We start from the raw sequence: 19,087 nt of genomic DNA on the forward strand, positions 1-19,087 counted from the left end.
TTGTTTTTAACAGTATCATCATGGGCTCAAAACCACAACATACAAAGTGCTGTTGGCTGAAATTCTAAAATTGGCCACTTGTCAGCTATGTTTTAAAAATTATACAGGCAGCTATGTTTTAAATTTTCTGCTTCATAAAAGAAAAATGCTTGTTTCACACGGAAATTCAAAAGTAAAGCTTGCTCACATATTTTGTAAGGGTTTACTATTTCACTCACATCATGCATTTAAACAAGCATTTCCAGTATTAATCTTTTTTTATGTCGCTTTAGAACACAATAAAGGTATATAATAGACAGTGGCAGCACAACCTTCTCTGTTACAAATAACACATTAAGGTCATGTGGCAGTAGTAGAAGGAACATTCTCTCTCACACATACAGAACAGGTACAACACAGGTAGCTGTAGTGTCTTGTGAATATGAATAGCAACACTCTTCTGGCTCCTGATGGACTCCATTTGAAAAGGATGAAATTGGTTGGGTGTGTCTGGGTGTGGTTAATAAAGTTTAGGATGCAGTGCGTGCCGTTTATGACTGCACTCTGAAGACTTAAGACATGCACTACAGAGCTCCATGTGTGGCGTGATTATTTGCATGCTACTGGGCTGGGGGAAACGCTATGACTGGCAGTGACAAACAGGTGTGAAGAACACAACTGTACTCACGGGCGAGAACAAAGAAAGAGTCGTCCGACATCAAGTTGAGCCCTGGTCGAAGACCAGTGCATGCAAATTGGCAAGTACCATCCACAATGATCCAAATGAACGCACTGGGGTTATGCGTTGAAACGATGGATGATTTTGCTGAAAGTGTTGATACCCTCATCAAGCATTGCAAGTTCATTGTATTCAATGATATAGAAGCTATTTATCTCAGAGTGGTCGATACGACGTAGGCTGAGAGAGACGCTCAGTCTAGAGAAGGTACTTATGGCGGCGAGAGCAGAGGAACATGCAGATGACAAACTGCTGATATGAAAGCTGGAATAGTCCATAGCAAATCAGCATTGAACATGAAAAGTAAACAGAGGCACAAGGTCGAGGACCATAAAAGGATGTCTCCGAGGAAAAAACGTTGTGTTTTCGGTGTGGATTCTCCTTCCCAAACAAAAGTAAATATACCGCCATTGGACAAGTATGGAAAGGCTGCAGGAAGAAAACCATTTCATAACGGTTTGTAAAGTGAAAGAGAAACCAACCTCATCATGTGGAGAAGAGAAAATGGATACCAGAAAATTCCATAAGCACTCTAGCCATGCCCACAAGTTCAAACAGCGACATCAATTGAGGCAAGTGGAAACTAAGCAAAGTCAATCGTCATCAAAGTCATCTTCAACTTCATTGTCGAGCGACAATGAATTTGGCTGTGTGATGATGAAGTCAACCACTAAACGACGTGCATATGTAGGTTTGGTTGCATGCACAGAAGAACCCAAATCCAAGAGAGATTGCTATGTGAAAAAAACAAATTCATTTGGACAGTGCCCTACGATCACACTAAAGATGAATGGTTGCTCCAAACCTTTTATCATCAGTAGTGTTGCATTGATTAACATCATGCCGGCAGAAAACTACAACAAACTGTCTCCAGTGCCTTGTCTCACACTGTCGAAGACAAAGGTATACATGTAGGCTGCCTCCATGCCATTGCAAAGCAAAGGATAATTTGTAGCAACCATGCAACACAAGAAGATGAAAGTACTAGCACCAATTCATGTTCTTCAGGTTACTCAGTTTCAGTTCTGCTTTTGACATGGGGCTGATCTCTATCTATTATATCCTGAATGCACATGCTGAAATAGTGAGTCAGTTACCATTGTCGTTTCATGGACTAGTAAAGCTTAAGACAATGAAAGTGTAACTTCACATTAATGAGGACATTCATCCTGTTGCTCTATGACATCATCAAATTGCTTTTCATCTACAGGAAGCTGTTGAGAAAGAACTTGAAACACTGTTGAAGCATGATATCATTGAACAATCTATTGATCCGAAGCCATGGGTTTCCCTGGTAATGACAGTGCCAAAAATGGACAGTGGAGGTGCTGTGCGCATTTGTATTAATATGCACCAAGCTGACAAGGAAATCAAGAGAGAACGATATCAAGGTCCCCAGATTGTAGACATGATTACACAGCTAATTTACGCCAAAGTATTTTCCTGCCTTGATAGGACCAAGGGGTATCATCAACTTGAACTAGAAGAAAACTGCAGGTACATTAATTCCTTTCCAACCCATATTGGTTTGTTCAGATATAAAAGACTTTTTTTGAAATGTCCTCAGCTGCAGAAATTTTCAGGGTGTCATTTGCTGCATAATACAGCCTGTCACATATGTTTTTATTTACAGTGATGATATAGTGGTATTTTGGGCCACTTGAAAGAACAGGACAAAGCCCTTACTCAAATATGACATTTACTTGCTGACCCAGGTCTCAGATTGAATGCAGAAAAGTGTGAGTTTCAAAAAACAAAACTCAAATTCTCCAGCCTAATTTTCTTTGAAAAGGGGATGACAGCAGATCCAGCTAAAGTGCAAGCCTTATCATCCACTTGTCCCCCGCAAGATGTGACCATGCTGCGATCTTTCCTTGGCATGGCCAGTTACTGTTCCAGGTTCATTCATGACTTTGCTACAGTCAGTGCTCTATAAAATGGAATTCTCTTTTCAAGTGGTCACATGAATGTGATTAGAGCTTTAAGAAAATCAAACATGCAACTGAGAATACAACTGAAATGGCCTATTTTGCTCCAAAACGACATACTGAGATTGTGGTAGATGCAAGTCCAGTGGGGACGGTGTGATCCTTGTCCAGCACAATGAACACAACAATGCTCAGAGACACATTGTGGCTTATGCAAGCAGGAGTCTGTTGCAGACTGAGCGTGATTATTCCCAACTTGAGAAAGAAAGCCTACCTGCAGTGTGGGATTATGAACACTTTGATGAATTTCTATACAGAAAGCATTTCACCCTTGTCACTGATCACCAGGCATTGTTCGCTATTTTCAGAAATCCAAAAGCCAAGTTGCTCCCTCGCATCAAGAAGTGGGGGTTGCAACTGTAAGAGGATGAGTACACTATTGTGCATAGGCCAGGGAAATATCGAAATGCCACTGACTATTTTTCACAAGTAACACTGCAGTGTCACAGTACAACGTCTAAAGCGGCCGAGTCATACAAACTTCATAGCCTAGTCAAGTACGCCTGCAGCTATATCTGTGGAACACATTCTTGCTGCTACCTACACTGATTAGGATATGCTTGCCTTCAAGGACATTATTGCACACATGCTTGACCTCTGACAGATACATTTGAATATCAAAAATTCAAAAATATGAGAGAGCAATTTTTTGTTACTCAAGAAGGCATTCTATTATGTGGTTCAAGAATTGTAATTCCTCAGAGTTTGAGGCAACACATACTGAACTCCTCGGTCTCCATGAACTGCCAGATCGACACCGTCTCATCATCCTGCTTCCATATGTTACACCTGCTCTGAGAGATCTTCCAGGAGATCCCCACCAAGTCCAGAAAGACGGTCACCCACGCACTCATCAGCAGCAGAATCAACTACGGCAACGCACTCTATGCCGGTATCATCCAGAAATTCCTCAAGAAACTGCAGAATGCCTCCACTACTTATCCTCGACATCCCCCGCTGCAGCCACATCACTGGCCACCTGAGAGTCCTCCACTGTCTCCCAATCAACAAAAAACAAAAAAATCACCATCAAGCTCCTCACATGCGCCTACAAAGCCCTACACATTGTGGGACCTGTATACCTCAACCACCACCTCGCATTCCGCATAACCACCAGAGATCTCCGCCCATCTGTCCCTGGCTACCATCCCATGTATCCCGGAGACCACAGCTGGAGGAAGAACCTTCTCCTACCTCGATGCAAAGACCTAGAGCACCCTGTCTCTCCACCTCAGTGAATCACCGTCACTGCCTCAATTCAGTAAGGACCTCAAGTTCTGGCTCTTCAACTGAACTACAGCGCCTTCGGCGGACCAGCGCCCCCCCACGCCCCCCCCTAGCGCATTGAAACCCTTACGGGTGAATAGTCGCGCTTTACAAGCCACTTGATGATTGATCATTGATTGATTGGCACATTATTGAACTAGCACATGAGGGTCATCGTGGCATTGTTGCCACTTAGAGAGCTCTTCGAGACAGAGTGTGTTTTCCTCGCCTTGATAAAAGAATTGACAGAGAATTAAAGGCCTGTCATTTGTGTAACGGCTTATCTCCCAAAACAACACAGCATCCACTAGTTATGTCTGATCTTCCAAAGCAAGTGTGGGAGAGGATTGCAGTTGATTTCTTTGGACCACTCAAAAATGGGCATCATCTCATAGTAGCCATAGATGAGAACTCATGATTTCCCCTTGTGGATGACCTATCATCAACAACACATGACAAAGTCATTGGGACATTAAATTAAATGTTTTCAACATGGGGTATTCCCTACATTCTTAAGTCTGACACTAGCCGGGAGTTTAAGGACTTTCTCACTAATATGAATCTTAAACATCAGAAAGGTACACCTTTCTGATGTTCTGGCAGATGGTTTTCTTGAACGATTCAAATGCACCGTAAAGAGAGTAGTTCTGCACGCCGCACTAGAAGGAAGTCAGTGAGCTTAAGTCAGCTTCAAATTCAGCCCTTCGTGCTTACAGGTCAACTCCCCATTCCACGGCGGGCAATAGCCCAGCCACCTTGATGTTTGGGAGAGCCATGGGAACAAAATGGACCACTAATAGGTTGGCAGATGCTGGCGAGATCTGTACAAAGGATTCCTATCACAAGTCCAGAATGAAGAGCTGTGCTGACAAACGCTGATGTGCTCAGGTCACGGTTTTCAAGGAAGCAGACCGGGTCCTGGTCAAACAAAAACAGAAATGTAAGTCTGATGCTCTGTTTGATGCTGACCCACTGAGCGTTGTGATGAGCAAAGGACATATGGTGACCGCTTAACATCATGGAAAATCCATCACAAAAGACTCATCACATTTCAAGCGCCTGCCTCTATGTGCATCGGATCCAGATGTTAGAAGTGAGACATGTCCACCTGAGAGTCTGGAGAGCCCAATTCATACACCTGCCTCTACATCACCTGTACCCAAGGTAGGCTTCTCTCCTACGCCTCATCAACCTCACACATTGAGATCTGGAAGATTTGTTTGAGCACCTCGACAACTCACTGAGGAACTATAATGTATATATGTAAGATTTGTACTTTTTATTTAACAAAGGGGGAGATGTTGTGTCTTGTGAATATGAATAGCAGTATCCTTCTGGGCCATGATGAACTCCATAGGAGAATGACGTAATCGGTTGGGTGTGTCTGGGTGTGGTTAATAAAGTTTATGGCGCTGTGCATGCAGTTAACATTTGCACTCTGAAGAATAAAGACGTGGACTAGAGAGCTCAGGGTGTGGTGTGGTTATTTGCATGCTACCGGGTTGGGGAGGACGCCACAGTAGTTGCATATTTCCATAAACATACAAGAAGTACATAACATCTGGAAGAAACAGCTATACCTCTTCTGGAATCAATATACATTCATGAACTCATATATGATGATGAACACTCATCTAAGTAATGTGGCAGACTTCATCAGTGGGTTCCATATCTTGCCCTGTGATGCATTCACGAGTGCTTCTGTTCACTGTTTGTACAGTCTCCTAGCTCCTGATGTGGAACAGAATGGTCAGGTACAAGCTGTTGCAGCGTGATGACATATCCCTAGTTTGGATGCAGTTATGCCACTTATATCCACATTCATGTTCTCCCTTTTTTACACTGTTAGACTTATATCAAAATTATGCAAGAGTTCCATTGAAGCAGCGAGCTGCAATGAACAGTACATTTCCCTTTTCCCAAAATAAGTAATTCCAATAGAATGGTGTGCACTTACTACGTACACCTACTGCTCAAGGATGCACCATATGGCCACAATGTAGAAAAACACAAATAGTGGTGCACCACCAACAAATAACCATGCAAAGGTCTCCAAATCAAAATGTAGAATATTCCATGTCTTCTTTATTTTGCTTGTTTGATAATCATAAAAACCAAACGTTAAAGCTAACAAATCCAATGCATTTCGTTCACTACCATGAACTTCTACAGGGCATTCATATTATGCATATCCAACATGTCATCGGCTAATTTTTTTACTCTATATTCTACCCTGAGGAGATTTCCATATGTGTGCGGGGTCCCCGTTTTAGTTCAAACAGTGGATCCTTTATGGTTCAGGCCAGTCCACCCCCATAGTAGACACCGTAGTGCGTGTCCAGTTCAATACACTAGCTGAAACTCACACTGGGTAGGGCCAAAAAAGCAAAATAAAGACGACATGGAATATTCTACATTTTGATGTGAGCTCTTTTGCATGGTTATTTGCTGGTGGTGCACCACTATTTGTGTTTATCTTATACTAAAATTGTATGTGGGTGAGCTAAAATGTTGTTTATTTGTGTCTCCCTACCACAAGATTAAAAACAGGAGGGCAGAGCAATGGACCCCTCTTCTCTTTTTCATTAACGTGTTTTGATACTCGATTAAAGCTCCTATGGGGTCAGGCATCTTCTCCAGGAATATAGGCATCTCACAACAAGTATAATGAAATAGTCCCTGCTTCATATGGCATGTTCACCAGTCTTGAAAGAAGGTGGGGAGAGCAATGGGGCAATTTCCCTAGGCCCCACTCCTTGAACAGGCCTCACAGTGTGCTATCAGCGAGGCTGTCAGAACATGCAGCATGTTTCGCAGCGTGAGTCACTGTAATCGTAGCCTATGCTATAAAATACGCCGTCCCCATGTTGCCAAGCCACACTCACATGTGACTGGGTGTGGGAGGTGAGAGTGCATAGGCCTTAAAACTGTGAACCACATGTCCAACACCAAGGCATCTCCAGCTTCGCTACCTGTACCCGTAGGGGAGGGGTAGTAGGGTAGCGGTGGCCGGGTATAATTCTGAGCGGTCCTGTCTGTGTTGCATCTTGTCTTGAAAATCAGCACAGGGGAGGCTGAGGAGAGCAGGTCTTAGCTCATCCTGGACCTTCTAACCTGCTGCAATAGTCGCTGACAGACACTTTATTCATAGCTGAGGTGTGAACTTTTATATGAAAAGTGTATTTGGATTGTTTCACTTTAGCACTTCAAAATATATCACTGCACTGAGAGGTCTCTAATAGAATAAGTGAACAACACACTTTCCGCCATGATAGTTTTATCAATGACTCAAGAGGCCTGTCAGTCTTCTATGGAGAAACTTTAGGGCCAATTAAACCAAACACAAGAGAAATTGTTTTACAACTGAATTATTTGAAGATGTCTCAGATGCGATGATCATGGAAAAGAAGGCATAGGGAAGAAAAGTAATGACCTGGGGTCACACTGTTTGGTCAAGCTTGGAAGCCAGGATTGAAATCCTCTTTCCCAATTAGACACTGTGCCATTCCAACCCAACCTGCATGGGTATCACATTCTTTTCTCTTATGTCCTAATGACAATTTTTAGTTTAGTGAATTAAATTTTACTAAGCGCACAAACACTTCAGACAGAAATGCCCTGGCGCTAAAAGAGAGGGTAGGATGACCCAAGAAGCAAGTCAGCTGTCTAATGCCACATATGCAATGCCTTTACTGTTATAGCAACAGTATGGTCTATTATGCCATATACAAGAGAAGTTTATGAACAGTGCACACCCTGAACTTAATTATTTCAAGGTGCTCTCAAATATGAAGATCACAGAAAAGGAAGCAGAGGAAAGAAAAGTAATTGGCCAGGGTCACACAGTTTGGTCAAGCTGGGTCGCAGTGATTGAAACCAGGGTCTCTGGGTCACTGTTCCATAACTAGTGATTTCCCCAGGTCCAACAAAAGCTTCTGACTGGCCGGGCATGTTATGCAAGTGCATCCTTTGTAATTTTAGAAGATAGGACAGCAACATGGAAAATACCCCTCTTCATAGAACAGGTGCACCGTAGGTAGAAACAGTGGAAGCATCCCTCGTTCAGAGGACAAGTGCAGCCAGGACAGCAGCAGCATACGCCTTTCAATCGCAGAATAGTTACAAATCAGGCTGCAGCAGCGCAAGCTTTAGTGCCTTAAAGAGGGAAAGTATGGATGCCATGAAGCAAGCTTCCCTCTCTCACAGAACATGAACAGTTAAAGCATGAGTGACATATAGGTTACAGACAGATTTCTGAAGTGGGTGTTTAAGGTACTGAAATGAATGTATTTTTGAATGAATTAGTGAATATGCGAATTCTGACACCAGTCTCGTTTAGCTGCTATTCCAAGATAGCATCCCGAAAGTGCTGCTGCTGTCAGTTGGAGACCTGCTGTTTGTGTTGATTCTTTCTGTACTTAATTTGAGCTGGTGGTTTCCGGTACTGGGCACTGGCACTTAATTGTCAGCACTGGTACTTATGACTGTCCACCACATGGTGGCGCTGCTTGTCTAATTTTGGAATGAGCACAACAACAGTTGTTTCGTAATTATTTGTGCATTACAAATTACCAACACCAGCAGGCCAAACCATTCTTATAGCTTTGGGCGGCCTGCAATAGTACTAATTGACACCCTTGTAGAAGTGTCATGGTTAGTAGTTGTTATGGCCAGCGCAGGCAGGGGCATTGGGTGGTGCAAGCTGCAGTGGCCTGCGGACAACGGCCCTGGCACTTCTGTTTTTTGTACAAATTAAGCACTGGATTATTTGGTGTACCATGTATTGAGCGGTAGCTGTTAACTCGAATGTGAGTGATATTTGGAGCAACCACAGCCTAAGTAACTATGCTCTAGAAAGATCCACAGGTGGCACCCCTCTTCGAAAAGGTTTTGAATGCATGTTCTGACCGGGCTCAATGCAAACCCAGGCTCTGTGCTGCACCTATTAAAATGTTGAGGGCCGCCAGTGTGGCAGGGCACTCGTGATGTCACTAGTCCGGACACACTACCATGGCAGTGGGTGAACGCATGAGAAGAGGTCTGTGTATAGTCGGTTCTTGCCTCGGCTGGGAGTACCGACTGACTGCTGGAAGTGAACAGGCCAGTACTCAGGGGAAACCCAGCCACACAGCCGAATGCGGCTGTCACCTAGAGCGCCATGTTAAGATGGATGGCAAATTAGAGGAGGAATACCTCGTTTGAATTTAGAGAGGCTCCTATGGCGTTGCTGATCTAGGGCCCAGACCCCTAGCAGTTGCACTCCCCTGCAAGAAAAGCCTCAAAGACCTGGCTTTTCAAGCTATAGGGCATCCCCCGTGCGTTTTTGTACATTTATAATCTGCTCTGGCTGAATCAGGCCGCAGAGGCTATAGCGCCTTGACGCCTATGGGTATTTGCTGGGGTTTAAAAATCTCACTCAAGTCAAATCAAATTTGTATAGGGCCGTTCCTGCCAGAAAGCCGCTGATCTGGCGTCCCGTTGAGATGTCGCTGCTCAGATCAGACGTAGAGTAAACAGCGGTGGCAAGAATATGAATTTTGTTCACACTTAAACTTTATATTAGCAGCACCTTTCCATTCTACCAATCGTGCGCGTTCACTTTTCTTAAACAATGCATTCTGGGACTTGTAGTCTCGGTGCGTTCCTGAATCCCGAGTGGAACAACGCTCACGCTAACAGAGGTGCGGGGGATCCTCTACCCTTCCCCGTCCTCGCCTGCGGCCACTAGTCGGCAGCCCCGCGCTGCCAGGCCGGCCCGCCGCTCCCCGCAGCCAGTCGATGGCATCATTTGTCCGCGGCCGGCGGTGATGGGCCTGACACGCCGCAGTCATCGCCCTGATTAAGATGCCACACTTGAGTTAAAGCGTGCATTAAGATTTGATGAGGAATTGATCAGGGTATGAGCGGGGAGGTTCAGCTGGAGCGGGGAGCCGGAGTGCGGACCTCCGCGGCCGCCGTCTCTCCTGAGAGGGGCCCTCGCCTCTTAAAGGGGCAGCGCCGCGGGCGAGGGGCTCGCGCGCGAGTATGTCAGGGTTTTTATTTTTGTAAATGTATCGCCCCGTTTTCAGACTGTTAAAAGAAGTTCTGAATCACAGGAAGATGAACAATGTGTCAAGGATCACACACGTTGAAGACGCCGGCATTACAACTCAAGTGGTCTGGGTCCAACGTGAACTAGTGGCTAAGACCCCTGCGCCACCTTTACTTGTATGATCGGTTCGACTGGTTGTGGCGTCCTTGGGTACAGAATACCTCTTTGAGCCCCCCACAAACCTTAAGATTCATAATAAGGGCCTTTGAGATTTAGCAAACATTTATGTAAAATTATGGGGGGGGGGGGAGGGGGGTGTTGTGCACTGGGTATCGGAATGTATGCACTTCTTTCTATACTGGAATTTTCTGTCCTGGAATCTTAGATAATGTTAGCAGAACATTTAAATGAAAGCGATAGAAGACACTTAATAATGTTTAAAGCAACAGGAGAACATTAAACATACAGTGATTTTATACAAATGCCTTGCACAAAGACAACACTGCTCCAAAATCGAGATTCAAGCGTCATTCTTAACTAGTAAAGATAATTTAGGTGTTTCTGTAATGCATACTACCACATTTTTGACTTCTCTTGTCGGTGAAAAAGCAAAAGACACACAATTGATGGATGAAATGCAGAACAAATCAAAACATTCACCCCAGTCAAGAGATCTGGTTTAAATCCATCATTCTTTTGCCCACCATGCCCCTCCAGTTTAGACCCGGCCATATGAAAATCAGTCTTGGCCCCTTTACCCTTTGTTCTCTGTGCCCCTGCCGCTCTGCCACAGTGTGTGTGTGTTTATGTGTGATGTCATAGAGTTAGAATGTTTATGTATGCTTGGGAGATCAGTTGGAGTGAGCAGGGTGAGCAGCAGGAGGCTTCTCCTGGTGCGGCATTTATATGACATTTACATGACATCTGTAACATGTAACAGACTATTATCTCCTAATAAATGTCATCATAAAACCTACGCTACCTGCCTACAGAGGATCATTCTTTGATTACAACACTCTACTTAATGTGACCGGTCTATGCCTGTATCAGAAGAGGCTTGAGAATCACTACTCAGACACAGTTTTATGCACCATCCATTACTCTGTTAAGATTATCAAACAAAACGAGCGCTCTCACTGTTACAAATCTGAAACTCTGGAATGCTGCCGGCCTCGTGACCAGGGACAATCTCCTTTCACCGTTCGACGAGCTTATGGACAAAATGCTATTCCTAAAGGCCAATTCCTGACATGCAATGCATTGACCCATGCGCTTCGTTTGGATGCGGCTCCCACTCATGCAGTCCTGCCGGCCCTCCATGCCATGGGCAGTGGCAGACGCCTGATCAGCGGGGTCGTCAAAGGTTTTCACGAACATACTCGGCCATCCCTAGCCAGCCTTCAGAACAAATAGGAAGTAGGGTTCAAGCAGGCTCTCAATGATGAGAACTGGGTGAGAATACTGGCATACCCAGCCTTGTGTCCAGAAATGCCAGATTCAGACTAAGTCAGTTCATCATACTTCATAGGGCCTACCTTACCTCTAATAAAATGAATGCGTTTTCTGGTGCTGGCTCCTGTTCTCCACGATGCCAGCTGCTCAGCGCAGACTAGACCCACATAATGTGGCCATGCTGCTCCCTCTCCCGAAACTGGTTAACAGTGACAGCAACCCTTAACCAGGTCACAGGTCGTTCTGTTGTTCTACATTGGAAAGTGGGGAGACCTGCCCCTCGTGTTGTTTAAACACTCAAATAAAAACAAACTCTCTACCGGCTTCCTGGATCTCGCCTTGATGTAGGTTAGGGGCATGGTGACCAGCCGTTGAAGGTGAATACACACTGCCGGACCGCCATGTGTCTTCGGTCAGTAGCAACATGGGCAGAAGTTGAGAGTAGAGTGCTCAGGCGAGAGGAGGTCTCCCCTGTGGCAGGGATGGCAATAGCGGCAACTGATAGCATTCCAGGCTAGGATCAAGGATGATTCCCTCCCTCCTTAGACATACCCTATAGCACAGTGGCATCAAAGCCACGGCGGTGCTACAGCCGTGGCGGCTTTGCATATGCTAGTTCAGCAGGCCATGCGATGGTTACTGCTGCCAGCTGGACCATGGGTCGCTCTCCACTTCTTTGACCCAGCTCCTGGCTTACCCTTAGTTCTTAGGCTCATAACAGAAGTTAAGTATCCATGCCTAAAATAAATCTAAATCCGTATTTGTAAAGCGCGAACTTCTCACCCTTACGGGTCTCAAGGCACTGGGGGCAGTCGTGGAAATTAAGTGATCTATTGCCCAGAGTCACATGGTGCTGAGCTGAGCTGCCGCCGGAGCAGGGATCGAACGGTGAACCCTGTGCTCCGAAGTCAGCTGCCCTGGCCGCTTCACCACACCATATGACCATATCATACAATATGACTTCAGCAATGTTTTGATATTTGGATTGCTTTTTCAATAAATTAATGACATTTTAAGTTCATGTGTTAGTATGTGCTCATGTTGAATAACAAATAGATATAAGTCTGTACATTTGGTCACTCCACAAAGACTTTATTGATTAACATTTGGTAGGGCTTGAGTGGCCTGTGGTGGATAATTATCCTTGATAAAATTGTGGAAAAGGAAACCTTTTGCTTTTGTTTTAGATACCATAACCCATTCCTTTTCCATGTAAAAGGGTAACTCCCTCCAAAATGTTTGTGGGTGGAATCAATCAATCAATCATTCAGACAATTTATATAGTGCGCTACTCACCCGTTGGGGTCTCAAGGCGCTGGGGGGGAGGGGTCCGTTACTGCTCGAAGAGCCAGGTCTTGAGTTGCTTCCTGAAGGAGAGATGGTCTTGGGTCAGCCGTAGGTGGATGGGGAGGGAGTTCCATGTCTTGGACGCTAGGAATGAGAAGGATCGTCCTCCGGCGGAGGTTCTGCGAATGCGTGGTACGGTGGCGAGGGCGAGGCTGGTCGATCGTAGCTGGCGGGTGGGCGTGTAGAAGGTGAGGCGGTCGTTGAGGTACTTGGGGCCCAGGTTGTGGAGAGCCTTATGTGCGTGGGTGAGTCTGAACATGATCCTTTTGCTGACGGGGAGCCAGTGCAGGTCTCTCAGGTGGGCGGAGATGTGGTTGCGGCGGGGGAAGTTCAGGACGAGTCGTGCGGAGGCGTTCTGTATGCGCTGGAGTCTTTTCTGTAGTTTGGCAGTGGTTCCCGCGTAGAGGGTGTTCCCGTAGTCCAATCGGCTGGTGACGAGTGCCTGGGTGACCGTCTTCCTGGTTTCGGTGGGGATCCGAATAGGAGAAGATCGTTAACTGACTACATACTTCAGACAGTGTAACAACACCAGTTACAATTCTAGTCTTTTTGGGAGGTTATAAATGCAGACAAGGCAGTACTAAGGAGGGACTACTAAGTCTATTCACAAATGAAAAGCAACAATTTCACAAGACATTAACAGGAGCCAATTGAAAAGATCTGCGGGAAATGGGTTAAGCTGCTATGCCATACCTCAATACAGCATGCCTCGCAGAGCAGCGCATTCGCTACCAAGGCTCGACCTAAAAAGCTGCGGACTGGTCATAGCGTGACCAGGCTCAGGGAGTAAGGAAGCAAAGTGTTAGCCTAGTCCTGGCCCCAGTAAATTTCACATGATCTGTCCAAGCCCCAGAAACAACCACCGCCCCTTCCCTCTGCGAGCTCATGAAACAAGGACTGACTGATCACCAGGGCTCGAGTAGGGGGTACCACGCGGGTGGACGGCGTCCTCCCACTTATTTTACCAGGAGCTCGATTATTGGAGCAAATGGAGCCACACATTCACTCTTTGGCCTCTCTGGGGCAAGATCGGAGTTCCTGTCGTGACGTCAGCATCCCCCCCGCTTCTTTTTTTAGGACTTGTGCCCCAGTGGCGTAACGAAACTTGAGGGGGCCCCCTTGCAAAGCACTTGGAAGGGGCCCCCCCACAGCGGCCCAGCCCACCACCTACCACCCAGAAATCTAGTATATTTTGAATTGAAACCCCATCATTTAAATGAAGTGCCTCTATATTGTCTTTCTCTAAGTTCTAATGAGAAAGTGGAAAAACACTCTTAACATACAAGCTATAACATTTGTAACAATACTGTCAAAAGCAGATTATTTAACTGAGTCAGCATGCAGAACAATGCCAAGGAGCAATCCTATTCTCCCAGGAACACTATGGCTGAAGAACAATTATGAAGGATCTGATATAGAATTGACATTAATGGACATTAACTTGAAACTTTGAAAGACTGGTGCAACCAACGCTGGATAGAGAGTGTAGTGCTGCCTGTGTGCACTACAGACCTGAAGGTGCCCATGGAGACTGGAAAACGGGGGCTGCTGGGGGCATAGCTGCCAAGGATTCGGATTGCCATTTGCGACTGTTGTTGATGTATGTTGCATGTATGTTGTATAATATATTGACGTGGAGGAAGTGTATGACTTGGTAGTCATTGCAAAGTCATCCTTGTGCATTTGTGATGGATTAACATAAGTCAAGCATTGACTTGTAACGTCACCCGTAACAACGAGAATAGCAATTCTATACATATGAAAAAAAGTTAAATTTTACTGTCCAGCCTAACCTACTTGTATATGCTTTGAGTAATTTACTGTGACTCTGTAAAAACCTTTTTCATACTCTAGAGCTGAATAAAGAGTGTTTCTAAAACTGTTTGTATTAAATTTTTATTGTGTGAGTTTCAACTGTTCAAAGACAAAAGTGAAAATATGCACTGACTTACTATTTTTCTTAAACATGATGTTTTAGTGGTAATATTGTATTATCATTGTAATAATTTAATATGCTTTTATGTAAATGTAAGGGTTTTTATTAACTATGCATAAAAAAGAGGAGGAGCTTGGCGGGCATCCGTGATGGCCGCTTGAGCACAGCGCTCTCCGGACCTTCGCCGCTCCCGGCGATTTATCCTGACTAGATCCTGATTTCTTGTAAGAATTCAAGTAGAGGTCGTTTGGCTGATCACCCTGGCACTTTCCGGAATTTGATTTGGATCTCGTACTCCTGAGCTATGGTGGTCTGAACTTTTGGGCTCCGCCCTTGAGGTGCGCCCGGGACGGGGTGCGGATCTGTGGCCGTCCTGGAATTGAACAACAACGGCAGGAGATCTGGCCTTGTGAGACCCCCTTCCTGAGTTTCGGTTTCGATTCTGACTCGACCTGTGCCACGAGTGCGCGTATTGCGCTTGGCTGAGACTTGGAGACAGTTCGGACACGGGGCTTTCCTCTTGTCTATTTGCTGGTTTGGTGGCCTCCTCCCGAGGTGAGCCCTTCCTTTTGGTGTACTTTTGATCCTGAATTTTGGGTGTTTGGCCCGTCGACCCTGGTGGCTTGTCCCGTGACGCATCTTCAAAATGGCGGGCAGAGGGGACAGAGAAACGCGCAAGACGAAAGCACCTCTGCGCGGAGCGCCGGTTCAGACGAACGTCATGGACCGTTATACTCAATCTAAGGGGTCCCCCGGAGCTGCCCTGCCTGGCCACAGTACGGCATCTGAACGAATTTTGGAGGAGTCGGCGGAGCCTTCCCTACAGGATATCATGGGCGCCATCTCGGGAGTGAAGGAATCCACCGGCCTTCAGTACGAGGCCTTGGCCCACAAACTTGACACCGTGGCCATTGAGGTGAACCTGATTCGTGCTGATCTCGGCAAGACGAATGAGAGGGTCCAGTCGCTGGATATTAAATCATCTAGCCTCACGAAGGACGTCTCGGAGCTCCAGACAGAGGTTGGGAATCTTCGTCGGGTGAACGACTTCATGTCCCGACGCCTGGAGGATTTTGAAAACAGGGCACGTCGCTGCAATGTTCGCCTGGTTGGTGTGCCGGAAAACCCTGAACCCCACTCTGTTGATCTCCTGGTTGAGGGTCTGATTTTGAACCATCTTGCCCCCTCCGGGCTTACCAAATTTTTCACGGTTGAACGCGCACATCGTGTCCCGGGGGGCAAAGTTAAGCCGGGTGCTCCGCCAAGGCCTATTGTGGCTAAACTGTTTCATTATAGGGATCGGGACGCTATCCTGCAGGCCTCGCGGGTGAAGGGCCCGGTGGCCTTTGAGAATGCCACAGTGAACTTCTACCCGGACTTCTCCCAACAGGTTCAAAGACAACGGATGGAGTTTCGTGGTGCTAAGAAACGTCTTCGAGATCGGGGTCTACGCTATGCTATGCTTTTCCCCACCAGACTTCGTGTCGAGTATAATGAGCGTACTCTGTTCTTTGATAGACCGGATGCTGCTAATGACTGGCTGGACTCCTTGCCTGACTGTCCTCCTGATACTGAGTCTGCCGCTCACCCTGGTGGTGCCGAAGGTGGTGTGGAGATCTGATTGTTTGACTCTGATGTCTCGTTTTGAATATGTTCCCAGAAGTGATGGCCGGCGTACCTCTGCAATGTGATTATTTATTTTTTGTGTGTTGTTTCTTGCTCTTACTGTAGTCTGGGGGCGGGTGGCCCGGAGACCTTTCCTCCTCCGGGGTCTTTGTGTAGACTAGGGGTTATGGGGCGACAGGCACACTGCAGGTTGGGGTGGCTCTTTAGCTTTTTGCAGGGGTGCAGGGTGGGGGGTGTTTCCTTTCAGCTTGGGGGAGGGGGGATGGGAAGTTCTTATTTTTTTGTGTGTTGTTTTCAAGGCGAATTGCTTCTGTCTTTACTGATGTTTCTGATGTATAGCTCTTGGATGGGGGGTCCTGGCTCGGGTGAGTGGGATGGGGGGTAGGGGGTTGAAATTTGTTTCCTGGAACGTTAATGGCCTGGGAGATCGCATCAAGCGCAGTGTGGTGTTGAAATATATAAGACGTTTGTCACCGGACATTGTTTTCCTGCAAGAGACCCATTTGATTGGGAATGTATGTAATGCAATGAATAGATGGGGCTACAGCCTTGTGGCACACTCGGGGTTTACTTCAGGATCCAGGGGTGTGGGTATCCTTGTTCGTAACTCCCTCTCTCTGGCGATAGATGAGGTGATTCGGGATGATCGTGGGAGATATATTGTTCTGGTGGGTAGATATGAGGGCCGCACCCTATCCCTCTTTAATGCTTATGTCCCCCCAGGCTTGCAAACTGCTACTTTCACTGATATAGGCCGTGTCTTGTTGGATCTTCCTGATAGTGTACTCTTTCTTGCCGGTGACTTTAATTCAGTGTTTTCTGGCCTTCACGATCGCCATCCCCCCAGGGATACCCCGCATGCCCAGCGTTGGTTGGGTGGGTTTTTGGATACTTTTGGCCTTGTGGACTGCTGGCGTTTGTTACATCCTACTCAGCTTCAATACACTTTTCACTCTGGTGCCCATGGTAGCCTTTCTCGGCTAGATTATTTCCTGATGCCCGCTGCCCAGTCGTCGGCGGTCCGTGAGATTATACATTTGCCAAGGGGCATCTCTGACCACTCGCCGCTCTGGCTTCGTTTTGAGGTTGGGATAGAGGCAGTGGGCCGAGTGGCTCCCATTAACCCATGGTATCTCTCCTCCCCTGAGACTCGTGCCCTCTTGCTCAAGTCCATAGATGCTTATTTCCTGGAAAACGAGGGGTCGGTCCCTTCGGCGGTGTCCCTGTGGGAAGCCTTCAAAACTGTGATTCGTGGACAGGCCCTTTCTTTGATTGCGGAAGCTAAGAAAGCCGGGAGGAGGGAGGTAGTGGACCTCGAGGGGGAAATTTCTGCCTTGGAGGCCGAGTTGGGATCTGGTGTCACGCCTGAGAAACTTCATGCCCTGGGTCTAAAACAGTTTGCATATAAATCCCTAGTTACTGACGCTGCAAAAGTGATGTTTCGTGAGCAACAAGGCCGAGTGTATGATGTTGGTGATAAGGCGGGTAAACTCTTGGCGTGGTTGGACAAGAAAGAAAGAGCTAACCGTGTGGTGCCTGTGATTCTGTCTGCGAGTGGTGAGAATGTGATTGATCCGATCGCCATTGTGGATCGTTTTGCGGAACATTTCCGTGTTGTGTATGCTCCTGTGTCTGTGAGGGATGTGGCTGACTCTCGCCTCCTTTTGCGTGATATTGCATTGCCCTGTGTCTCCGATTTGGACCGTATCGCTTTGGACTCCCCCTTTACGGTTGATGAAATAGCTACTGCCATTCGTTCGCTCCGTTCGGGCAAGGCGTTGGGTCCAAATGGTTTGCCTATTGAGTTGTACAAGTTGCGACCCGACAAAATGGCGCCATATCTCCGCGATATGTTTTTGGAATCGCGTGAACGTAACCTCCTTCCCTATGATCAGCGTTTGGCGACGATAGTTATCATCCCTAAGGACGGTAAACCTCGCGACCTTTGTTCCTCATATAGACCCATCTCCCTGTTGAATGTTGAACCCAAGGTTCTGGCGAAACTTTTGGCGACCCGACTCCTATCGGTTCTCGGGGACTTAGTTCATCCGGATCAATCTGGTTTTATCCCGCATCGCAACACTGCTTTGAATCTACGTCGTCTTCATGGTGTGATAGCGAGGGCGGGGCTACTGACTGAACCGGCCATTTTGGCGTCCCTGGATGCCTCCATGGCCTTTGATACTGTGGAGTGGCCCTATCTATGGGCGACTCTTGAGAAATTCGGTTTCGGGTGCGAGTTTATTAACTGGATTAAGTTATTGTATGCGGAACCTTTGGCGCAGGTGGTTGTGAATGGTAGGGTGTCTGCTCCCTTCCCCCTGGGCAGGGGCACCCGCCAGGGTTGCCCCTTGTCCCCGCTACTGTTTGCGCTCGCCCTTGAGCCGTTGGCGGCCTGGCTCCGCTGGGAACCGTCCCTTAAAGGGATCCATTGGGCCCCGGACTTCGAGGACCGAGTCTCGCTCTATGCTGACGATATCCTCTTATATCTTACCTCCCCTCGTAAGTCTTTATCTGTTCTATTTGATGTTCTTGTGTCCTTTGGTGCTAACTCGGGCCTCGTAATCAATTGGACAAAGTCCTGTGTGTATGTTTTGTCTGGTGTCTTGCCTCCGTTACCGAGCAGGCTCCCTCTTCAGGTGGCCCGGGATGGGTTCAAATACTTGGGAGTTTTCGTTACTCTGGACTCGTCTCTTCGCTTTGATCGTAATCTCCTTCCTCCG

The sequence above is a fragment of the Lissotriton helveticus genome, chromosome 4_1 (genome assembly GCF_964261635.1).
Source record: "Lissotriton helveticus chromosome 4_1, aLisHel1.1, whole genome shotgun sequence".
NCBI lineage: Eukaryota > Metazoa > Chordata > Amphibia > Caudata > Salamandridae > Lissotriton > Lissotriton helveticus.